This window comes from Neoarius graeffei, chromosome 5 (genome assembly GCF_027579695.1).
Source record: "Neoarius graeffei isolate fNeoGra1 chromosome 5, fNeoGra1.pri, whole genome shotgun sequence".
Lineage (NCBI taxonomy): Eukaryota > Metazoa > Chordata > Actinopteri > Siluriformes > Ariidae > Neoarius > Neoarius graeffei.
Genome location: NC_083573.1, coordinates 15,452,833 through 15,459,932, shown reverse-complemented (window position 1 = coordinate 15,459,932; position 7,100 = coordinate 15,452,833). Strand labels below are relative to the sequence as shown.

Genomic DNA, 7,100 nt, shown 5'->3' with positions numbered 1-7,100 from the left:
GAAATGCCCTTACCTTTCAGATAAGACAGACCAAATCTCCCTAATAATAAGTCATATGCTATTCAGCGTCTAATGTGTTTGGAATGAAAGCTCAAGAGAGACCAAAAATATTGCTTAGACTACATGAACTTCATGAAGGAAATTATCGATCGTGGTGATGCAGAGAGGGTCCCAGAAGAGGAACTCGGAAATCAACCAGTTTGATATATTCCCCACCACAGCGTATACCACCCTCACAAGCCTGGAAAGATCCGTGTTGTCTTTGATTGTCCAGCAAGGTTCGAAGATACATCATTGAATGACCACCTTCTTACTGGGCCAGAGCTCACAAACACCTTGGTGGGAGTTCTTTGTAGGTTTCGTAAGGGCCCGATTGCTATTATGTGTGATGTGGAAAAAATGTTCCATCAGTTTCATGTAAGGCCTGAAGACCAAGACTACCTGAGGTTCTTATGGTGGGAGAACGGTGATCTAGAGTCTCCACCATCAGTCTTTCGGATGAAAGTCCATCTGTTTGGGGCAGCCTCCTCACCCGGTTGTGCCAATTTTGGTCTCAAACATCTAGCCACTGAGGGGCAGAATCAATTTAACCAAGATGCTGTCAAATTCATCCAGAGGAATTTTTATGTTGATGATGGACTGGTGAGTGTACCATCTGAGACTGAGGCGATTCAGCTCATCAAGGAAGCAAGATGTCTTTGTAGCACAGGCAAACTAAGGCTACATAAGTTCATTTCAAACAGCAAGAAGGTATTGGAATAAATACCAAAGGAAGAGTTAAGCCCTGTTCACACGGCACATATTTGCATCGATGCTGCACCGATGTATTTTGTTGCGATATATCTTACACCTATGTAAATTTTGTGGAGCGTTCACACGTCACAACCCTGCTTACTAGAGAGAAGCGTGTTAGCACCGGTGCAGCCTCACTTGCGGTCACACGGCAGTTTCTGCGATAGTTTCTGCGATAGTTCCTTTGATGGTAATAAAGTTTTGATATCATTTCCTTTTATTATTATCATTTCCTATCATTATTACTATCATTTCCGATAGTAATAATGCGGAAATGAAATATGCGCATGCGTGAAAATGTACTTCCTTTTCCCGGTTGTCATGGCATCACCAAGCGCCGGGAAAACAATGTGGATGAAGACACCAGTATTGCCAGATATTGCTGACTTTTTCCATCCCAAAATATGTTCAAATCCACCAAAATGCACTTAAAACTGCCAATCTGGCAACACTGGAAGACACGCAGTTCTGTTGTTGTTGATATTCGCCATTTTGGAAGCGCAAAATACCAGGGCCCTGTACTACGAACGGAGGTTACCCAGAAGTAACCCAGGGTTCCCCCGCTAAACCGGGGTTGACAAAACCTGGTTATCTTGTTTGGGGTTAAATGGTACTACGACGCCAGTTATGAAGTTGATTTGTTGAACCTGGTTTAACCTAATCAGGGTTAATGCGCGTTCACGTTAAAGGGGAGGTTATCAGCGCAAATCACCACTGTTCACAATGGCACGGTCGCCGTACTTCACGGAGGAAGAATGCGCTGTCATAATGCAAAGCTACGAGGAGTTCAAGACAACATTAAGAGCAAAATCTAACACAGCGGCTGCCAATAAGGAGCGGCAAGCATGTTGGCAACGAATTGCCGATCGGGTAAATGCGCAAGTACATTCTCCCTTCTACATGTTCCAGAACAGAAGTATAGGATGAGAGAAAGCTTCATGATCAATCACAAGTCACAGAAAATGGTCCTTCGACGTGGCCCCAGTCATATATAGCTTAATGTCCGAAAAATCCTGAATAAAATTTGGTATGGTAAATTCATGGAGTAGCCTACTTAAACTGATATGTGCACAGAGTCACATGAATTAGGATGACTGACTGTTCAGTCCCTTTGACTAAGTTGGTGTATGTCCTGTGAACATTTCAGAGGCAACAGCAGTGCCAAACGCACCTGGCAACAGGTGAAAATGAAATAAAAACATCATTCATAATAGGGTGTGTGCGCGCGCGTGCAAGCAAGCATTCATTTGCCTTTTATTTATTCAAGTTTTATCTGTTTGCCTGATAGTTCAAATTGTTTTGTATACAGTTTATAATGTTGTTGTGTGATATTAATGATAATATTGTGGGAAAACTACTTTGCACGGACGTTCATTTAATTTATTCTATCGTCATTTTGTTTGTTCTATTTTTTTGTATTTTATTTATCTGTTTGTCTAGTTGTATCTATTTTCTAATAATAATAATATATTTTTTGCATTAATAGTTTGTTTTTTCCTATTAAAATAATCTTGTGTTCTTGTTATAACTTTATCTATTTATCTGACTGTTTAGTTGTATCTATTTTTGTTACAATTTCAATATTTTTAATATAGAAAGTTTGTTTTTTTCTATTAAAATGTTCTTGTGTGATAACTAGTTCTTGTGTTATATTTATTGTAGTTGTATCTATTTTGTATTTTTGTAAAACAAGTGTTTTTCTATAAAATATTCTTGCATTCTTGATAACTATGTTCTTGAGTGGCTTCTTCTTCTTCTTTTTTTTTTTACAGAAAAGCCGTTATGCATGGACCTTCATTGAAGCCCTCATTGTTTTTTAATGGTTATTTATGAGCGTTTAGGGGTTACAATAATGTAAGTCTAGGTTGCTTTATATAAAAGGTATGTCCAGAAATATTGATGTCACTGTCTAAGCAGAGGGATCTGGCTTCTTTAGACGCTGTCTTCTTAAAACTGAATAAATATTTAAAAAGAGCCAAATGAGCCAGTCTTTTGAACGGCTCTTTTCCAAGAACGGATCACAAAGATGCGGATCCCATCAAAGAGCCAAATCCCATCTCTAATCTGCACTCCGATATTGCACGGGTCATCCAGGCACGCTGGCATTGTCTCTAGAGGAAATGTCGGTGGAGAGGTGGTGTTTAAAAAGGGTGTGGTTAATCGGAAACCTCGGGTTAACCAAGAACATAACCTGAGACGAGCAGGTTTGAGATGCAGCGTAAGTTGCCATGGCAGCATACCTCGGTTTGAACATAGCCAACTTTCATAGTATGGGTTAATCGGGAAGTTACGCTGCACGTGATCAAGTTACTCTCGAAGTTACCCTGGTAAGCCAGAAAACCCGCTTCGTAGTACAGGGCCCAGGATGCAAAATTATGCAATGCCCGTATGTAATCAACTCTCCTCACGCGTAGCGAGTCTACCCCAGTAGCGTTCAGACGTCCCATTTTATATTGGTGCTGCCCCGCAAACTAGCATTTACTCCGGAGTAAATTTCTTAAACCACCTCCCGAGCAGGGTTAGATTTGCACCGGTTTAAGCAGCTTTCAGGGGCTATACCGGTATAACTTTGTACCGTGTGAACGCTCTACCGGGGCAGCCCCGGTGCTACACCGGAGTAAAAGTTGCCGTGTGAACACCCCTTTAGAAAAGTGAAGCTGTTAGTTAGTGACTCAACTTTAGACAACAAGGGAAACGCACTACTAAACCAGGCTACCTTGATAGGCCTGTACATAAGACTGTTCTACTGCTTGAAGCAGAATAAAGGTCAGGGTTATTCTCCACAAGTTTGAGTTAATTTGTGAGGTTGAAATGAAAGTGAAGTGAAATCACACCAAAAATGTGATTTGGTGGGAGTGTAGCTGCTGTGGATATTATTTGCAATAATTAATAATAATTTGTTTACATATATTATTTGTGGTTTATTTCTTGTGAAGATTTATTTGTATTGTGCAACTCAAGCCCAAGCCTTCTCAGTCCTTCTTTCTGTATGTCTGAACATGTCAGAACATGTCTCAGGGTTTACATGTAGATGTGAGACTATTTAAGACACTTCTGCAGTGTAATAAGTAACAGGTGCTGAGGGAGAACCATGTGAGGACAAACAGTGCTAATTTCTGCTGGAAAGCACCACATCTGGTGGGATCACAGGATGCAATTAATCGCGGGAATCCACCAAGAAAGTTTCAAGAAGTTGTTTATCCTCTGTTTTCAAGGTGATCCTAGTATTTCCTATTTTGATTTTGAGGGGTTTTTTTGTTCAAGACTCATTCCCCCTGTGTTGTATGCAGCCAGCGAGGTATGTTTATTTACGTTGCTTGTCACGTTAATTAGTCTTTGGCGTGTCAATTTTATGTTAAATGAATGCGTGTTTTTTTGTATATTGTCTTGTAACAGTTTGACAGTGGATTGTTGACGGTGAATTGGAATGAAGAGAGAAATAAATCCATCTGTATACAGAACCAGCATCACTTATTTCATGGAGGAAGTGATAACTTGTGTGCTTAGGGTTGTTGTCTTGCTGCATGACCCACCTTTTCTTGAGATTCAGTTCATGGACAGATATCCTGACATTTCCTTTAGAATTCGCTGGTATAATTCAGAATTCATTGTTCCATCAATGATGGCAAGCCGTCCTGGCCCAGATGCAGCAAAACAGGCCCAAACCATGATACTACCACCACCATGTTTCACAGATGGGATAAGGTTCTTATGCTGGACTGCAGTGTTTTCCTTTCTCCAAACATAATGCTTCTCATTTAAACCCAAAAGTTCTATTTTGGTCTCATCCATCCACAAAACATTTTTTTCCAATAGCCTTCTGGCTTGTCCACGTGATCTTTAGCAAACTGCAGATGAGCAGCAATGTTCTTTTTGGAGAGCAGTGGCTTTCTCCTTGCAACCCTGCCATGCAAACCATTATTGTTCAGTGTTTTCCTGGTGGTGGATTCATGAACATTAACATTAGCCAATGTGAGAGAAGCCTTCAGTTGCTTAGAAGTTACCCTGGGGTCCTTTGTGACCTCGCTACCTATTACATGCCTTGCTCTTGGAGTGATCTTTGTTGGTTGACCACTCCTGGGGAGGGTAACAATGGTCTTGAATTTCCTCCATTTGTACACAATCTGTCTGACTGTGGATTGGTGGAGTCCAAACTCTTTAGAGATGGTTTTGTAACCTTTTCCAGCCTGATGAGCATCAACAGCGCTTTTTCTGAGGTCCTCAGAAATCTCCTTTGTTTGTGCCATGATACACTTCAGCTATGTTCACATATATACCGGTACGATAGTGGTATAACTGTATCGATACAAAGTATACCGGTACAGGTTAGTGCATCTGTCCACACTAGCGAGAAATGTTTGCGGTTTTCTTTCATGGTAGTTGAAATGCGCGTGCGCGAAATGTTTCCGTGGTTACCGAGTAACTTCCTTCCGAGAATATGGTGGATGAAACAACGTGTGTGTGCTTTTTGTTGTCAATGTACAGTCTGTATTTCTGGTGGTCATTTATTCAGTCGAATCGTATAAAACGCGCAAGGCAGTTGAGAAAGAAACAAAGAAAACGAATCTCCTGTTCCAACTGTTCCTGGCATCACTCGTCTCCCCAAAGCTCCAACAAACACATAACTTCGTCTTTGCTCCATGTAGCTCCACAGTCATTTTGAGCCATTTTGACGTTTTATTTACAGCTGGAAAGCACGTGCATATTGTATTGTATGAATAACCCGGAAGAAGTAGGAATGGTTCATTGCGCATGCGCATTATAGACCCTTCCCACTGACGTCACCGGAAACCGGAAGTAAACAGACCCTGCGCCATATTGGAAGACCAACAAACTCGTGATCAGGGGGAAATAACGGCAGCGCGCGGAATTTAAACCCACGAGGCACTTGATTCGTCATAAACCTACAATGGTAAACTTTTGTGCTGTGTTAGGGTGTTCCAACAAAGCTGATGGGAAAGGTGAAAAGAAGTCGTTCTTCAGAATACCAGCTGTGATTGAGACACAAAGGGAGCAAACTAAGGAGCTTTCTGCCAGGAGACAGAGAATAAGTGCATTACTGAGTGTCTGTGAGCAAAGGAGAGCCTGAACGTTGCAACCTCCCTATTGGCTGTTTGTAAAAATGTATCAATTGTTGCCCTTCATCGCGGACTCGAGAGACGAGACCTGACGAGTTAGTCCGTTGGTAGCAGAACAAAATGTCTGGACACAAATCGGGTTTTCAGAAAAGGAAAGAAAATAAACGCAGGGTCGAAAATACAAAAAAGGAGGCAGAAAATGCAAAACGAGTTTTAAGGTAGGACAAATGGTTACTTTTCTGAGGCAGCCCACCTTGGCTGCAGGCTTTCAGTTGTGTCATTGAATGGTTACTTTTCTGAGGCAGCCTGCCGTGGCTGCCTGCAGGCTTATTTATTATAGCCCATTTAGTTAAAATAGTTGATCTAAAATGTTTATAGTTATAGTTATGTGATGGTTGTCCTCAGTGTTCGAACTATGCCGATATTTTCGGGGGGTCCCTTTTTTTCCCTGGGGGGTGCTTGCGCTTGTCTCAGAGCGCGGATCTCCAAACACATGAGAAGCCTATCTTACGCACATATCACGCGGACTCCACACCTCCACACACACATCGCATCTGAAGTCATAACTCATCAGGGGAAATCGTGTCCGCATTGGCATGTTCAAAAAACAACCTCACGTCAACAATGATACCACACGCAAGAAAAAAAACAGTCAGGCTACTCAACAACCAACCTGGCAGCAGCAGTCGTTGTCATATCGGTTTATTTTATCTTTGATGTAAACACAACACTTCGGATATGCAAATGCTTCCCGTTACACACGATTGCTATGTCAATAAACATCATTTTGCCAATATTTTAGAGACCCCCCAACATTTCCCAAATCATGTTTTCAAGGGATCTCATGTCTGTTTCAGGGGATCTCGGATCCCCCGAGTACCCCCGTAGTTCGAACACTGGTTGTCCTGATTTAGACTGGTGTGTTTTTTTTTTTTTTGGGGGGGGGGTTGCGCGATGTTGCACCCGGGTCCAGATTAGGGCAGAACCGGCCCTGGCTACATTTCAGGTGTAGTTTGTTTTATGTATGTATGTACTTGCATAGATGTGTACTTGGTCTTCCAATATGGCGACTACCGAAATCTCGTGGCGCGATGACGTCATGTGGGAAGGGTCTATATTTGTATCAATACAGAACCGCTTCATCTGTCCACACTACAGCGAAGCGCTACAGTACCAATACTGTACCAGTACGAAACCCATACATTTGTGGGTTTCGTACCGATACAGTTA

The 7,100-nt window shown here is 41.9% G+C and overlaps 1 protein-coding gene across 2 annotated transcripts in view; it reads left to right on the top strand.

Annotated features, from left to right (window-relative positions):
• Positions 1–3,879: 3,879 nt before the first annotated feature.
• has1 (hyaluronan synthase 1) overlaps positions 3,880–7,100 on the top strand; it is an 11,237-nt gene continuing 8,016 nt past the window's right edge. Inside the window, exon 1 of one of the 2 annotated variants that reach the window (XM_060921272.1) lies at positions 3,880–4,090. The gene's annotated coding sequence lies outside the window, so the exon portion shown is untranslated. The remainder of the gene's footprint in view (positions 4,091–7,100) is intronic. The other variant, XM_060921270.1, reaches the window with a different exon arrangement.